Source organism: Lampris incognitus, chromosome 1, assembly GCF_029633865.1.
Source record: "Lampris incognitus isolate fLamInc1 chromosome 1, fLamInc1.hap2, whole genome shotgun sequence".
Taxonomy (NCBI): domain Eukaryota; kingdom Metazoa; phylum Chordata; class Actinopteri; order Lampriformes; family Lampridae; genus Lampris; species Lampris incognitus.
In genome coordinates this window covers 69,051,002-69,068,920 of record NC_079211.1, presented here as the reverse complement: position 1 = coordinate 69,068,920, position 17,919 = coordinate 69,051,002, and the positions used below count along the sequence as shown (strand labels likewise).

General features: G+C 42.1%; 1 protein-coding gene across 1 annotated transcript in view; it reads right to left on the bottom strand.

Moving 5' to 3' along the window:
- Nucleotides 1–17,919, bottom strand: part of ntng2a (netrin g2a) — a 921,301-nt gene that overhangs the window by 860,293 nt on the left and 43,089 nt on the right. The gene's annotated exons all lie outside the window — the stretch shown is intronic.

Here is a 17,919-nt window from a genome sequence, read left to right as displayed (position 1 = left end):
TGTAACATATGCAGGGCTCACTCATTACTGAGTTACAGATTGTTCCTCATTGTAACACTTGCAGGGCTCCTTCATTCCAGAGTTACAGTTTCTTCCTCATTGTAAAACCTGCAGCGGTCACCCATTACTGAGTTACGGTTTGTTCCTCATTGTAACACCTGCAGGGCTCACTCATTACTGAGTTACAGTTTGTTCTTCATTGTAATACCTGCAGGGCTCCATTCCAGAGTTACAGTTTGTTCCTCATTGTAATACCTGCAGGGCTCACTCATTATTGAGTTACAGTTTGTTCCTCATTGTAACACCTTGCAGGGCTCACTCATTACTGAGTTACAGTTTGTTCCTCTTTGTAACACCTTGCAGGGCTCACTCATTACTGAGTTACAGTTTGTTCCTCATTGTAATACCCGAAGGGCTCTTCCATTCCAGAGTTACAGTTTGTTCCTCATTGTAATACCTGCAGGGCTCACTCATTATTGAGTTACAGTTTGTTCCTCATTGTAACACCTTGCAGGGCTCACTCATTACTGAGTTACAGTTTGTTCCTCTTTGTAACACCTGCAGGGCTCACTCATTAATAAGTTATAGATTGTTCCTCATTGTAACACTTGCAGGGCTCCTTCATTCCAGAGTTACAGTTTGTTCCTCATTGTAAAACCTGCAGGGGTCACTCATTACTGAGTTACGGTTTGTTCCTCATTGTAACACCTGCAGGGCTGCTTCATTCCAGAGTTACAGTTTGTTCCTCATTGTAACACCTTGCAGGGCTCACTCATTACTGAGTTACAGTTTGTTCCTCTTTGTAACACCTGCCGGGCTCACTCATTAATAAGTTATAGATTGTTCCTCATTGTAACACTTGCAGGCCTCCTTCATTCCAGAGTTACAGTTTGTTCCTCATTGTAAAACCTGCAGGGATCACTCATTACTGAGTTACGGTTTGTTCCTCATTGTAACACCTGCAGGGCTCACTCATTACTGAGTTACAGTTTGTTCTTCATTGTAATACCTGCAGGGCTCCATTCCAGAGTTACAGTTTGTTCCTCATTGTAATACCTGCAGAGCTCACTCATTACTGAGTTACAGATTGTTCCTCATTGTAACACCTTGCAGGGCTCACTCATTACTGATTTACAGTTTGTTTCTCATTGTAGCACCTTGCAGGACTCACTCCTTACTGAGTTACAGTTTGTTCCTCATTGTAATACCCGAAGGGCTCTTCCATTCCAGAGTTACAGTTTGTTCCTCATTGTAATACCTGCAGGGCTCACTCATTACGGAGTTAAAGTTTGTTCCTCTTTGTAACACCTGCAGGGCTCACTCATTAATAAGTTATAGATTGTTCCTCATTGTAACACTTGCAGGGCTACTTCATTCCAGATTTACAGTTTGTTCCTCATTGTAAAACCTGCAGGGGTCACTCATTACTGAGTTACGGTTTGTTCCTCATTGTAACACCTGCAGGGCTCACTCATTACTGAGTTACAGTTTGTTCTTCATTGTAACACCTTGCAGGGCTCACTCATTACTGAGTTACAGTTTGCTCCTCTTTGTAACACCTGCAGAGCTCACTCATTAATAAGTTATAGATTGTTCCTCATTGTAACACTTGCAGGGCTCCTTCATTCCAGGGTTACAGTTTGTTCCTCATGGTAAAACCTGCAGGGGTCACTCATTACTGAGTTACGGTTTGTTCCTCATTGTAACACCTGCAGGGCTCACTCATTACTGAGTTACAGTTTGTTCTTCATTGTAATACCTGCAGGGCTCCATTCCAGAGTTACAGTTTGTTCCTCATTGTAATACCTGCAGGGCTCACTCATTACTGAGTTACAGTTTGTTCCTCATTGTAATACCCGAAGGGCTCTTCCATTCCACAGTTACAGTTTGTTCCTCATTGTAATCCCTGCAAGGCTCTTTCATTACAGAGTCGCAGTTTGTTCCTCTTTGTAACACCTGCAGGGCTCACTCATTACTGAGTTACAGATTGTTCCTCATTGTAACACCTGCAGGGCTCACTCATTACTGAGTTACAGTTTGTTCCTCATTGTAACACCTTGCAGGGCTCACTCATTACTGAGTTACAGTTTGTTCCTCTTTGTAACACCTGCAGGGCTCACTCATTAATAAGTTATAGATTGTTCCTCATTGTAACACATGCAGTGCTCCTTCATTCCAGAGTTACAGTTTGTTCCTCATTGTAAAACCTGCAGGGGTCACTCATTACTGTGTTACGGTTTGTTCCTCATTTTAACACCTGCAGGGCTCACTCATTACTGAGTTACAGTTTGTTCTTCATTGTAATACCTGCAGGGCTCCATTCCAGAGTTACAGTTTGTTCCTCTTTGTAATACCTGCAGGGCTCACTCATTACTGAGTTACAGATTGTTACTCATTGTATCACTTGCAGGGCTCCTTCATTCCAGTGTTACAGTTTCTTCTTTATTGTATAACCTGCAGGGCTGACTCATTACTGAGTTATAGTTTGTTCCTCTTTGTAACATATGCAGGGCTCACTCATTACTGAGTTACAGATTGTTCCTCATTGTAACACTTGCAGGGCTCCTTCATTCCAGAGTTACAGTTTCTTCCTCATTGTAAAACCTGCAGCGGTCACCCATTACTGAGTTACGGTTTGTTCCTCATTGTAACACCTGCAGGGCTCACTCATTACTGAGTTACAGTTTGTTATTCATTGTAATACCTGCAGGGCTCCATTCCAGAGTTACAGTTTGTTCCTCATTGTAACACCTTGCAGGGCTCACTCATTACTGAGTTACAGTTTGTTTCTCATTGTAACACCTTGCAGGGCTCACTCACTACTGAGTTACCGTTTGTTTCTCATTGTAACACCTTGCAGGGCTCACTCATTACTGAGTTACAGTTTGTTCCTCATTGTAATACCCGAAGGGCTCTTCCATTCCAGAGTTACAGTTTGTTCCTCATTGTAATACCTGCAGGGCTCACTCATTATTGAGTTACAGTTTGTTCCTCATTGTAACACCTTGCAGGGCTCACTCATTACTGAGTTACAGTTTGTTCCTCTTTGTAACACCTGCAGGGCTCACTCATTAATAAGTTATAGATTGTTCCTCATTGTAACACTTGCAGGGCTCCTTCATTCCAGAGTTACAGTTTGTTCCTCATTGTAAAACCTGCAGGGGTCACTCATTACTGAGTTACGGTTTGTTCCTCATTGTAACACCTGCAGGGCTGCTTCATTCCAGAGTTACAGTTTGTTCCTCATTGTAACACCTTGCAGGGCTCACTCATTACTGAGTTACAGTTTGTTCCTCTTTGTAACACCTGCCGGGCTCACTCATTAATAAGTTATAGATTGTTCCTCATTGTAACACTTGCAGGCCTCCTTCATTCCAGAGTTACAGTTTGTTCCTCATTGTAAAACCTGCAGGGATCACTCATTACTGAGTTACGGTTTGTTCCTCATTGTAACACCTGCAGGGCTCACTCATTACTGAGTTACAGTTTGTTCTTCATTGTAATACCTGCAGGGCTCCATTCCAGAGTTACAGTTTGTTCCTCATTGTAATACCTGCAGGGCTCACTCATTACTGAGTTACAGATTGTTCCTCATTGTAACACCTTGCAGGGCTCACTCATTACTGATTTACAGTTTGTTTCTCATTGTAGCACCTTGCAGGACTCACTCCTTACTGAGTTACAGTTTGTTCCTCATTGTAATACCCGAAGGGCTCTTCCATTCCAGAGTTACAGTTTGTTCCTCATTGTAATACCTGCAGGGCTCACTCATTACGGAGTTAAAGTTTGTTCCTCTTTGTAACACCTGCAGGGCTCACTCATTAATAAGTTATAGATTGTTCCTCATTGTAACACTTGCAGGGCTCCTTCATTCCAGAGTTACAGTTTGTTCCTCATTGTAAAACCTGCAGGGGTCACTCATTACTGAGTTACGGTTTGTTCCTCATTGTAACACCTGCAGGGCTCACTCATTACTGAGTTACAGTTTGTTCTTCATTGTAACACCTTGCAGGGCTCACTCATTACTGAGTTACAGTTTGCTCCTCTTTGTAACACCTGCAGAGCTCACTCATTAATAAGTTATAGATTGTTCCTCATTGTAACACTTGCAGGGCTCCTTCATTCCAGGGTTACAGTTTGTTCCTCATGGTAAAACCTGCAGGGGTCACTCATTACTGAGTTACGGTTTGTTCCTCATTGTAACACCTGCAGGGCTCACTCATTACTGAGTTACAGTTTGTTCTTCATTGTAATACCTGCAGGGCTCCATTCCAGAGTTACAGTTTGTTCCTCATTGTAATACCTGCAGGGCTCACTCATTACTGAGTTACAGATTGTTCCTCATTGTAACACCTTGCAGGGCTCACTCATTACTGAGTTACCGTTTGTTTCTCATTGTAAAATCTTGCAGGGCTCACTCATTACTGAGTTACAGTTTGTTCCTCATTGTAATACCCAAAGGCCTCTTCTATTCCACAGTTACAGTTTGTTCCTCATTGTTATCCCTGCAAGGCTCTTTCATTACAGAGTCACAGTTTGTTCCTCTTTGTAACACCTGCAGGGCTCACTCATTACTGAGTTACAGATTGTTCCTCATTGTAACACCTGCAGGGCTCCTTCATTCCAGAGTTAAAGTTTCTTCCTCATTGTAATACCTGCAGGGCTCACTCATTACTGAGTTATAGTTTGTTCCTCTTTGTAACATCTGCAGGGCTCACTCATTACTGAGTTACAGTTTGTTCCTCATTGTAACACCTTGCATGGCTCACTCATTACTGAGTTACAGTTTGTTCCTCTTTGTAACACCTGCAGGGCTCACTCATTAATAAGTTATAGATTGTTCCTCAATGTAACACATGCAGTGCTCCTTCATTCCAGAGTTACAGTGTGTTCCTCATTGTAAAACCTGCAGGGGTCACTCATTACTGAGTTACGGTTTGTTCCTCATTTTAACACCTGCAGGGCTCACTCATTACTGAGTTAAAGTTTGTTCTTCATTGTAATACCTGCAGGGCTCCAATCCAGAGTTACAGTTTGTTCCTCTTTGTAATACCTGCAGGGCTCACTCATTACTGAGTTACAGATTGTTACTCATTGTATCACTTGCAGGGCTCCTTCATTCCAGTGTTACAGTTTCTTCTTTATTGTATAACCTGCAGGGCTCACTCATTACTGAGTTACGGTTTGTTCCTCATTGTAACACCTGCAGGGCTCACTCATTACTGAGTTACAGTTTGTTCTTCATTGTAATACCTGCAGGGCTTCATTCCAGAGTTACTGTTTGTTCCTCATTGTAACACCTTGCAGGGCTCACTCATTACTGAGTTACGGTTTGTTTCTCATTGTAACACCTTGCAGGGCTCACTCATTACTGAGTTACCGTTTGTTTCTCATTGTAACACCTTGCAGGGCTCACTCATTACTGAGTTACAGTTTGTTCCTCATTGTAATACCCGAAGGGCTCTTCCATTCCAGAGTTACAGTTTGTTCCTCATTGTAATACCTGCAGGGCTCACTCATTATTGAGTTACAGTTTGTTCCTCATTGTAACACCTTGCAGGGCTCACTCATTACTGAGTTGCAGTTTGTTCCTCATTGTAAAACCTGCAGGGCTCACTCATTACAGAGTTACAGTTTGTTCCTCATTTGATACATGCAGGGCTCACTCATTACTGAATTATAGATTGTTCCTCATTGTAATACCTGCAGGGCTCTTTCATTACAGAGTCACAGTTTGTTCCTCTTTGTAACACCTGCAGGGCTCACTCATTACTGAGTTATAGATTGTTCCTCATTGTAACACCTGCAGGGCTCCTTCATTCCAGAGTTACAGTTTGTTCCTCATTGTAACACCTGCAGGGCTCACTCAATACTGAGTTACAGTTTGTTCCTCATTGTAACACCTTGCAGGGCTCACTCATTACTGAGTTACAGTTTGTTCCTCTTTGTAATACCCGAAGGGCTCTTCCATTCCAGAGTTACAGTTTGTTCCTCATTGTAATACCTGCAGGGCTCACTCATTACGGAGTTAAAGTTTGTTCCTCTTTGTAACACCTGCAGGGCTCACTCATTAATAAGTTATAGATTGTTCCTCATTGTAACACTTGCAGGGCTCCTTCATTCCAGAGTTACAGTTTGTTCCTCATTGTAAAACCTGCAGGGGTCACTCATTACTGAGTTACGGTTTGTTCCTCATTGTAACACCTGCAGGGCTCACTCATTACTGAGTTAAAGTTTGTTCCTCATTGTAACACCTTGCAGGGCTCACTCATTACTGAGTTACAGTTTGTTCCTCTTTGTAACACCTGCAGGGCTCACTCATTAATAAGTTATAGATTGTTCCTCATTGTAACACTTGCACGGCTCCTTCATTCCAGAGTTACAGTTTGTTCCTCATTGTAAAACCTGCGGGGGTCACTCATTACTGAGTTACGGTTTGTTCGTCATTGTAACACCTGCAGGGCTGCTTCATTCCAGAGTTACAGTTTGTTCCTCATTGTAACACCTGCAGGGCTCACTCATTACTGAGTTACAGTTTGTTCCTCATTGTAACACCTTGCAGGGCTCACTCATTACTGAGTTACAGTTTGTTCCTCTTTGTAACACCTGCCGGGCTCACTCATTAATAAGTTATAGATTGTTCCTCATTGTAACACTTGCAGGCCTCCTTCATTCCAGAGTTACAGTTTGTTCCTCATTGTAAAACCTGCAGGGATCACTCATTACTGAGTTACGGTTTGTTCCTCATTGTAACACCTGCAGGGCTCACTCATTACTGAGTTACAGTTTGTTCCTCATTGTAATACCTGCAGGGCTCACTCATTACTGAGTTACAGATTGTTCCTCATTGTAACACCTTGCATGGCTCACTCATTACTGATTTACAGTTTGTTTCTCATTGTAGCACCTTGCAGGACTCACTCCTTACTGAGTTACAGTTTGTTCCTCATTGTAATACCCGAAGGGCTCTTCTATTCCACAGTTACAGTTTGTTCCTCATTGTAATCCCTGCAAGGCTCTTTCATTACAGAGTCACAGTTTGTTCCTCTTTGTAACACCTGCAGGGCTCACTCATTACTGAGTTACAGATTGTTCCTCATTGTAACACCTGCAGGGCTCCTTCATTCCAGAGTTACAGTTTCTTCCTCATTGTAATACCTGCAGGGCTCACTCATTACTGAGTTATAGTTTGTTCCTCTTTGTAACATCTGCAGGGCTCACTCATTACTGAGTTACAGTTTGTTCCTCATTGTAACACCTTGCAGGGCTCACTCATTACTGAGTTACAGTTTGTTCCTCTTTGTAACACCTGCAGGGCTCACTCATTAATAAGTTATAGATTGTTCCTCATTGTAACACATGCAGTGCTCCTTCATTCCAGAGTTACAGTTTGTTCCTCATTGTAAAACCTGCAGGGGTCACTCATTACTGAGTTACGGTTTGTTCCTCATTTTAACACCTGCAGGGCTCACTCATTACTGAGTTACAGTTTGTTCTTCATTGTAATACCTGCAGGGCTCCATTCCAGAGTTACAGTTTGTTCCTCTTTGTAATACCTGCAGGGCTCACTCATTACTGAGTTACAGATTGTTACTCATTGTATCACTTGCAGGGCTCCTTCATTCCAGTGTTACAGTTTCTTCTTTATTGTATAACCTGCAGGGCTCACTCATTACTGAGTTATAGTTTGTTCCTCTTTGTAACATATGCAGGGCTCACTCATTACTGAGTTACAGATTGTTCCTCATTGTAACACCTGCAGGGCTCATTCATTACTGAGTTACAGTTTGTTCCTCATTGTAACACCTTGCAGGGCTCACTCATTACTGAGTTACAGTTTGTTCCTATTTTCAACACCTGCAGGGCTCACTCATTAATAAGTTACAGTTTGTTCCTCATTGTAACACCTGCAGGGCTCACTCATTACTGAGTTACAGTTTGTTCCTCATTGTAACACCTTGCAGGGCTCACTCATTACTGAGTTACAGTTTGTTCCTATTTTCAACACCTGCAGGGCTCACTCATTAATAAGTTATAGATTGTTCCTCATTGTAACACTTGCAGGCCTCCTTCATTCCAGAGTTACAGTTTCTTCCTCATTGTAAAACCTGCAGCGGTCACTCATTACTGAGTTACGGTTTGTTCCTCATTGTAACACCTGCAGGGCTCACTCATTACTGAGTTACATTTTGTTCTTCATTGTAATACCTGCAGGGCTCCATTCCAGAGTTACAGTTTGTTCCTCATTGTAACACCTTGCAGGGCTCACTCATTACTGAGTTACAGTTTGTTTCTCATTGTAACACCTTGCAGGGCTCACTCATTACTGAGTTACCGTTTGTTTCTCATTGTAACACCTTGCAGGGCTCACTCATTACTGAGTTACACTTTGTTCCTCATTGTAATACCTGCAGGGCTCCATTCCAGAGTTACAGTTTGTTCCTCATTGTAACACCTTGCAGGGCTCACTCATTACTGAGTTATAGTTTGTTCCTCTTTGTAACATCTGCAGGGCTCACTCATTACTGAGTTACAGTTTGTTCCTCATTGTAACACCTTGCAGGGCTCACTCATTACTGAGTTACAGTTTGTTCCTCTTTGTAAAACCTGCAGGGCTCACTCATTAATAAGTTATAGATTGTTCCTCATTGTAACACATGCAGTGCTCCTTCATTCCAGAGTTACAGTTTGTTCCTCTTTGTAACACCTGCAGGGCTCACTCATTACTGAGTTACGGTTTGTTCCTCATTTTAACACCTGCAGGGCTCACTCATTACTGAGTTACAGTTTGTTCTTCATTGTAATACCTGCAGGGCTCCATTCCAGAGTTACAGTTTGTTCCTCTTTGTAATACCTGCAGGGCTCACTCATTACTGAGTTACAGATTGTTACTCATTGTATCACTTGCAGGGCTCCTTCATTCCAGTGTTACAGTTTCTTCTTTATTGTATAACCTGCAGGGCTCACTCATTACTGAGTTATAGTTTGTTCCTCTTTGTAACATATGCAGGGCTCACTCATTACTGAGTTACAGATTGTTCCTCATTGTAACACTTGCAGGGCTCCTTCATTCCAGAGTTACAGTTTCTTCCTCATTGTAAAACCTGCAGGGCTCACTCATTACTGAGTTACAGTTTGTTCTTCATTGTAATACCTGCAGGGCTCCATTCCAGAGTTACAGTTTGTTCCTCATTGTAACACCTTGCAGGGCTTACTCATTACTGAGTTACAGTTTGTTTCTCATTGTAACACCTTGCAGGGCTCACTCATTACTGAGTTACCGTTTGTTTCTCATTGTAACACCTTGCAGGGCTCACTCATTACTGAGTTACAGTTTGTTCCTCATTGTAATACCCGAAGGGCTCTTCCATTCCAGAGTTACAGTTTGTTCTTCATTGTAATACCTACAGGGCTCACTCATTATTGAGTTACAGTTTGTTCCTCATTGTAACACCTTGCAGGGCTCACTCATTACTGAGTTACAGTTTTTTCCTCATTGTAAAACCTGCAGGGCTCACTCATTACAGAGTTACAGTTTGTTCCTCATTTGATACATGCAGGGCTCACGCATTACTGAATTATAGATTGTTCCTCATTGTAATACCTGCAGGGCTCTTTCATTACAGAGTCACAGTTTGTTCCTCTTTGTAACACCTGCAGGGCTCACTCATTACTGAGTTATAAATTGTTCCTCATTGTAACACCTGCAGGGCTCCTTCATTCCAGAGTTACAGTTTGTTCCTCATTGTAACACCTGCAGGGCTCACTCAATACTGAGTTACAGTTTGTTCATCATTGTAACACCTTGCAGGGCTCACTCATTACTGAGTTACAGTTTGTTCCTCTTTGTAACACCTGCAGGGCTCACTCATTAATAAGTTACAGTTTGTTCCTCATTGTAACACCTGCAGGGCTCACTCATTACTGAGTTACAGTTTGTTCCTCATTGTAACACATTGCAGGGCTCACTCATTACCGAGTTACAGTTTGTTCCTATTTTCAACACCTGCAGGGCTCACTCATTAATAAGTTATAGATTGTTCCTCATTGTAATACCTGCAGGGCTCCATTCCAGAGTTACAGTTTGTTCCTCATTGTAAAACCTGCAGGGGTCACTCATTACTGAGTTACGGTTTGTTCCTCATTGTAACACCCTGCAGGGCTCACTCATTACTGAGTTACAGTTTGTTCTTCATTGTAATACCTGCAGGGCTCCATTCCAGAGTTACAGTTTGTTCCTCATTGTAATACCTGCAGGGCTCACTCATTACTTAGTTACAGTTTGTTCTTCAGTGTAACACCTTGCAGGGCTCACTCATTACTGAGTTACAGTTTGCTCCTCTTTGTAACACCTGCAGAGCTCACTCATTAATAAGTTATAGATTGTTCCTCATTGTAACACTTGCAGGGCTCCTTCATTCCAGGGTTACAGTTTGTTCCTCATTGTAACACCTGCAGGGGTCACTCATTACTGAGTTACGTTTTGTTGCTCATTGTAACACCTGCAGGGCTCACTCATTACTGAGTTACAGTTTGTTCTTCATTGTAATACCTCCAGGGCTCCATTCCAGAGTTACAGTTTGTTCCTCATTGTAATACCTGCAGGGCTCACTCATTACTGAGTTACAGATTGTTCCTCATTGTAACACCTTGCAGGGCTCACACATTACTGAGTTACCGTTTGTTTCTCATTGTAACACCTTGCAGGGCTCACTCATTACTGAGTTACAGTTTGATCCTCATTGTAATACCCGAAGGGCTCTTCCATTCCAGAGTTACAGTTTGTTCCTCATTGTAATACCTACAGGGCTCACTCATTATTGAGTTACAGTTTGTTCCTCATTGTAACACCTTGCAGGGCTCACTCATTACTGAGTTACAGTTTGTTCCTCATTGTAAAACCTGCAGGGCTCACTCATTACAGAGTTACAGTTTGTTCCTCATTTGATACATGCAGGGCTCACGCATTACTGAATTATAGATTGTTCCTCATTGTAATACCTGCAGGGCTCTTTCATTACAGAGTCACAGTTTGTTCCTCTTTGTAACACCTGCAGGGCTCACTCATTACTGAGTTATAAATTGTTCCTCATTGTAACACCTGCAGGGCTCACTCATTACTGAGTTACAGTTTGTTCCTCTTTGTAACACCTGCAGGGCTCACTCATTAATAAGTTACAGTTTGTTCCTCATTGTAACACCTGCAGGGCTCACTCATTACTGAGTTAAAGTTTGTTCCTCATTGTAACACCTTGCAGGGCTCACTCATTACTGAGTTACAGTTTGTTCCTATTTTCAACACCTGCAGGGCTCACTCATTAATAAGTTATAGATTGTTCCTCATTGTAACACTTGCAGGCCTCCTTCATTCCAGAGTTACAGTTTGTTCCTCATTGTAAAACCTGCAGGGGTCACTCATTACTGAGTTACGGTTTGTTCCTCATTGTAACACCTGCAGGGCTCACTCATTACTGAGTTACAGTTTGTTCTTCATTGTAATACCTGCAGGGCTCCATTCCAGAGTTACAGTTTGTTCCTCATTGTAATACCTGCAGGGCTCAATCATTACTGAGTTACAGTTTGTTCTTCATTGTAACACCTTGCAGGGCTCACTCATTACTGAGTTACAGTTTGTTTCTCATTGTAACACCTTGCAGGGCTCACTCATTACTGAGTTACAGTTTGTTCCTCATTGTAATACCCGAAGGGCTCTTCCATTCCACAGTTACAGTTTGTTCCTCATTGTAATCCCTGCAAGGCTCTTTCATTACAGAGTTACAGTTTGTTCCTCTTTGTAACACCTGCAGGGCTCACTCATTAATAAGTTATAGATTGTTCCTCATTGTAACACATGCAGTGCTCCTTCATTCCAGAGTTACAGTTTGTTCCTCATTGTAAAACCTGCAGGGGTCACTCATTACTGAGTTACGGTTTGTTCCTCATTTTAACACCTGCAGGGCTCACTCATTACTGAGTTACAGTTTGTTCTTCATTGTAATACCTGCAGGGCTCCATTCCAGAGTTACAGTTTGTTCCTCATTGTAACACCTTGCAGGGCTCACTCATTACTGAGTTACAGTTTGTTTCTCATTGTAACACCTTGCAGGGCTCACTCATTACTGAGTTACCGTTTGTTTCTCATTGTAACACCTTGCAGGGCTCACTCATTACTGAGTTACAGTTTGTTCCTCATTGTAATACCTGCAGGGCTCCATTCCAGAGTTACAGTTTGTTCCTCATTGTAACACCTTGCAGGGCTCACTCATTACTGAGTTATAGTTTGTTCCTCTTTGTAACATCTGCAGGGCTCACTCATTACTGAGTTACAGTTTGTTCCTCATTGTAACACCTTGCAGGGCTCACTCATTACTGAGTTACAGTTTGTTCCTCTTTGTAAAACCTGCAGGGCTCACTCATTAATAAGTTATAGATTGTTCCTCATTGTAACACATGCAGTGCTCCTTCATTCCAGAGTTACAGTTTGTTCCTCTTTGTAACACCTGCAGGGCTCACTCATTACTGAGTTACGGTTTGTTCCTCATTTTAACACCTGCAGGGCTCACTCATTACTGAGTTACAGTTTGTTCTTCATTGTAATACCTGCAGGGCTCCATTCCAGAGTTACAGTTTGTTCCTCTTTGTAATACCTGCAGGGCTCACTCATTACTGAGTTACAGATTGTTACTCATTGTATCACTTGCAGGGCTCCTTCATTCCAGTGTTACAGTTTCTTCTTTATTGTATAACCTGCAGGGCTCACTCATTACTGAGTTATAGTTTGTTCCTCTTTGTAACATATGCAGGGCTCACTCATTACTGAGTTACAGATTGTTCCTCATTGTAACACTTGCAGGGCTCCTTCATTCCAGAGTTACAGTTTCTTCCTCATTGTAAAACCTGCAGGGCTCACTCATTACTGAGTTACAGTTTGTTCTTCATTGTAATACCTGCAGGGCTCCATTCCAGAGTTACAGTTTGTTCCTCATTGTAACACCTTGCAGGGCTTACTCATTACTGAGTTACAGTTTGTTTCTCATTGTAACACCTTGCAGGGCTCACTCATTACTGAGTTACCGTTTGTTTCTCATTGTAACACCTTGCAGGGCTCACTCATTACTGAGTTACAGTTTGTTCCTCATTGTAATACCCGAAGGGCTCTTCCATTCCAGAGTTACAGTTTGTTCTTCATTGTAATACCTACAGGGCTCACTCATTATTGAGTTACAGTTTGTTCCTCATTGTAACACCTTGCAGGGCTCACTCATTACTGAGTTACAGTTTTTTCCTCATTGTAAAACCTGCAGGGCTCACTCATTACAGAGTTACAGTTTGTTCCTCATTTGATACATGCAGGGCTCACGCATTACTGAATTATAGATTGTTCCTCATTGTAATACCTGCAGGGCTCTTTCATTACAGAGTCACAGTTTGTTCCTCTTTGTAACACCTGCAGGGCTCACTCATTACTGAGTTATAAATTGTTCCTCATTGTAACACCTGCAGGGCTCCTTCATTCCAGAGTTACAGTTTGTTCCTCATTGTAACACCTGCAGGGCTCACTCAATACTGAGTTACAGTTTGTTCATCATTGTAACACCTTGCAGGGCTCACTCATTACTGAGTTACAGTTTGTTCCTCTTTGTAACACCTGCAGGGCTCACTCATTAATAAGTTACAGTTTGTTCCTCATTGTAACACCTGCAGGGCTCACTCATTACTGAGTTACAGTTTGTTCCTCATTGTAACACATTGCAGGGCTCACTCATTACCGAGTTACAGTTTGTTCCTATTTTCAACACCTGCAGGGCTCACTCATTAATAAGTTATAGATTGTTCCTCATTGTAATACCTGCAGGGCTCCATTCCAGAGTTACAGTTTGTTCCTCATTGTAAAACCTGCAGGGGTCACTCATTACTGAGTTACGGTTTGTTCCTCATTGTAACACCCTGCAGGGCTCACTCATTACTGAGTTACAGTTTGTTCTTCATTGTAATACCTGCAGGGCTCCATTCCAGAGTTACAGTTTGTTCCTCATTGTAATACCTGCAGGGCTCACTCATTACTTAGTTACAGTTTGTTCTTCAGTGTAACACCTTGCAGGGCTCACTCATTACTGAGTTACAGTTTGCTCCTCTTTGTAACACCTGCAGAGCTCACTCATTAATAAGTTATAGATTGTTCCTCATTGTAACACTTGCAGGGCTCCTTCATTCCAGGGTTACAGTTTGTTCCTCATTGTAACACCTGCAGGGGTCACTCATTACTGAGTTACGTTTTGTTGCTCATTGTAACACCTGCAGGGCTCACTCATTACTGAGTTACAGTTTGTTCTTCATTGTAATACCTCCAGGGCTCCATTCCAGAGTTACAGTTTGTTCCTCATTGTAATACCTGCAGGGCTCACTCATTACTGAGTTACAGATTGTTCCTCATTGTAACACCTTGCAGGGCTCACACATTACTGAGTTACCGTTTGTTTCTCATTGTAACACCTTGCAGGGCTCACTCATTACTGAGTTACAGTTTGATCCTCATTGTAATACCCGAAGGGCTCTTCCATTCCAGAGTTACAGTTTGTTCCTCATTGTAATACCTACAGGGCTCACTCATTATTGAGTTACAGTTTGTTCCTCATTGTAACACCTTGCAGGGCTCACTCATTACTGAGTTACAGTTTGTTCCTCATTGTAAAACCTGCAGGGCTCACTCATTACAGAGTTACAGTTTGTTCCTCATTTGATACATGCAGGGCTCACGCATTACTGAATTATAGATTGTTCCTCATTGTAATACCTGCAGGGCTCTTTCATTACAGAGTCACAGTTTGTTCCTCTTTGTAACACCTGCAGGGCTCACTCATTACTGAGTTATAAATTGTTCCTCATTGTAACACCTGCAGGGCTCACTCATTACTGAGTTACAGTTTGTTCCTCTTTGTAACACCTGCAGGGCTCACTCATTAATAAGTTACAGTTTGTTCCTCATTGTAACACCTGCAGGGCTCACTCATTACTGAGTTAAAGTTTGTTCCTCATTGTAACACCTTGCAGGGCTCACTCATTACTGAGTTACAGTTTGTTCCTATTTTCAACACCTGCAGGGCTCACTCATTAATAAGTTATAGATTGTTCCTCATTGTAACACTTGCAGGCCTCCTTCATTCCAGAGTTACAGTTTGTTCCTCATTGTAAAACCTGCAGGGGTCACTCATTACTGAGTTACGGTTTGTTCCTCATTGTAACACCTGCAGGGCTCACTCATTACTGAGTTACAGTTTGTTCTTCATTGTAATACCTGCAGGGCTCCATTCCAGAGTTACAGTTTGTTCCTCATTGTAATACCTGCAGGGCTCAATCATTACTGAGTTACAGTTTGTTCTTCATTGTAACACCTTGCAGGGCTCACTCATTACTGAGTTACAGTTTGTTTCTCATTGTAACACCTTGCAGGGCTCACTCATTACTGAGTTACAGTTTGTTCCTCATTGTAATACCCGAAGGGCTCTTCCATTCCACAGTTACAGTTTGTTCCTCATTGTAATCCCTGCAAGGCTCTTTCATTACAGAGTTACAGTTTGTTCCTCTTTGTAACACCTGCAGGGCTCACTCATTAATAAGTTATAGATTGTTCCTCATTGTAACACATGCAGTGCTCCTTCATTCCAGAGTTACAGTTTGTTCCTCATTGTAAAACCTGCAGGGGTCACTCATTACTGAGTTACGGTTTGTTCCTCATTTTAACACCTGCAGGGCTCACTCATTACTGAGTTACAGTTTGTTCTTCATTGTAATACCTGCAGGGCTCCATTCCAGAGTTACAGTTTGTTCCTCATTGTAACACCTTGCAGGGCTCACTCATTACTGAGTTACAGTTTGTTTCTCATTGTAACACCTTGCAGGGCTCACTCATTACTGAGTTACCGTTTGTTTCTCATTGTAACACCTTGCAGGGCTCACTCATTACTGAGTTACAGTTTGTTCCTCATTGTAATACCTGCAGGGCTCCATTCCAGAGTTACAGTTTGTTCCTCATTGTAACACCTTGCAGGGCTCACTCATTACTGAGTTATAGTTTGTTCCTCTTTGTAACATCTGCAGGGCTCACTCATTACTGAGTTACAGTTTGTTCCTCATTGTAACACCTTGCAGGGCTCACTCATTACTGAGTTACAGTTTGTTCCTCTTTGTAAAACCTGCAGGGCTCACTCATTAATAAGTTATAGATTGTTCCTCATTGTAACACATGCAGTGCTCCTTCATTCCAGAGTTACAGTTTGTTCCTCTTTGTAACACCTGCAGGGCTCACTCATTACTGAGTTACGGTTTGTTCCTCATTTTAACACCTGCAGGGCTCACTCATTACTGAGTTACAGTTTGTTCTTCATTGTAATACCTGCAGGGCTCCATTCCAGAGTTACAGTTTGTTCCTCTTTGTAATACCTGCAGGGCTCACTCATTACTGAATTACAGATTGTTACTCATTGTATCACTTGCAGGGCTCCTTCATTCCAGTGTTACAGTTTCTTCTTTATTGTATAACCTGCAGGGCTCACTCATTACTGAGTTATAGTTTGTTCCTCTTTGTAACATATGCAGGGCTCACTCATTACTGAGTTACAGATTGTTCCTCATTGTAACACTTGCAGGGCTCCTTCATTCCAGAGTTACAGTTTCTTCCTCATTGTAAAACCTGCAGGGCTCACTCATTACTGAGTTACAGTTTGTTCTTCATTGTAATACCTGCAGGGCTCCATTCCAGAGTTACAGTTTGTTCCTCATTGTAACACCTTGCAGGGCTCACTCATTACTGAGTTACAGTTTGTTTCTCATTGTAACACCTTGCAGGGCTCACTCATTACTGAGTTACCGTTTGTTTCTCATTGTAACACCTTGCAGGGCTCACTCATTACTGAGTTACAGTTTGTTCCTCATTGTAATACCCGAAGGGCTCTTCCATTCCAGAGTTACAGTTTGTTCTTCATTGTAATACCTACAGGGCTCACTCATTATTGAGTTACAGTTTGTTCCTCATTGTAACACCTTGCAGGGCTCACTCATTACTGAGTTACAGTTTTTTCCTCATTGTAAAACCTGCAGGGCTCACTCATTACAGAGTTACAGTTTGTTCCTCATTTGATACATGCAGGGCTCACGCATTACTGAATTATAGATTGTTCCTCATTGTAATACCTGCAGGGCTCTTTCATTACAGAGTCACAGTTTGTTCCTCTTTGTAACACCTGCAGGGCTCACTCATTACTGAGTTATAAATTGTTCCTCATTGTAACACTTGCAGGGCTCCTTCATTCCAGAGTTACAGTTTGTTCCTCATTGTAACACCTGCAGGGCTCACTCAATACTGAGTTACAGTTTGTTCCTCATTGTAACACCTTGCAGGGCTCACTCATTACTGAGTTACAGTTTGTTCCTCTTTGTAACACCTGCAGGGCTCACTCATTAATAAGTTACAGTTTGTTCCTCATTGTAACACCTGCAGGGCTCACTCATTACTGAGTTACAGTTTGTTCCTCATTGTAACACATTGCAGGGCTCACTCATTACCGAGTTACAGTTTGTTCCTATTTTCAACACCTGCAAGGCTCACTCATTAATAAGTTATAGATTGTTCCTCATTGTAACACTTGCAGGCCTCCTTCATTCCAGAGTTACAGTTTGTTCCTCATTGTAAAACCTGCAGGGGTCACTCATTACTGAGTTACGGTTTGTTCCTCATTGTAACACCTGCAGGGCTCACTCATTACTGAGTTACAGTTTGTTCTTCATTGTAATACCTGCAGGGCTCCATTCCAGAGTTACAGTTTGTTCCTCATTGTAATACCTGCAGGGCTCACTCATTACTTAGTTACAGTTTGTTCTTCAGTGTAACACCTTGCAGGGCTCACTCATTACTGAGTTACA